The sequence below is a fragment of the Salvelinus sp. IW2-2015 genome, linkage group LG9, assembly GCF_002910315.2.
Source record: "Salvelinus sp. IW2-2015 linkage group LG9, ASM291031v2, whole genome shotgun sequence".
In the NCBI taxonomy this organism is placed as follows: domain Eukaryota; kingdom Metazoa; phylum Chordata; class Actinopteri; order Salmoniformes; family Salmonidae; genus Salvelinus; species Salvelinus sp. IW2-2015.
Genome location: NC_036849.1, coordinates 15,881,649 through 15,882,238, shown reverse-complemented (window position 1 = coordinate 15,882,238; position 590 = coordinate 15,881,649).

Sequence of the window (590 nt, the reverse complement as noted above, 5' to 3'; positions counted from 1 at the left end):
GCGAGGGTCCATCATGGTCTGGGGCGGTGTGTCACAGCTTCATCGCACTGAGCTTGTTGTCATTGCAGGCAATCTCAATGCTGTGCGTTACAGGGCTGTCTCTTATACACATCTAGATGTGTATAAGAGACAGGGCCTACACACAATACCCCATAATGTCAAAGTGGAATTGTTTTTTTATTTAAAAAAATTTAAATTAAAAATGTAAAGCTGAAATGTACTGAGTCAATAAGTATTCAACCCTTTGTTATGGCAAGCCTAAATAAGTAAAGTTTGCTTGATTACCTCATCTCTGTACCCCACACATACAATTATCTGTAAGGTGTCTCAGTCGAGCAGTGAATTTCAAACACAGATTCAACCACAAAGACCAGGGAGATTTTCCAATGCCTCACAAAGGGTAAAAAATAATTTAAAAAACAGAGTATCCCTTTCAGCATGGTGAAGTTATTACTTAAACTTTGGATGGTGTATCAATACACCAAGTCTCAACAAAGATACAGGCGTCCCTCCTAAGTCAGTTGTTGGAGAGGAAGGAAACTGCTCAGGGATTTCATCAAGAGACCAATGGTGACTTTAAAACAGTTACA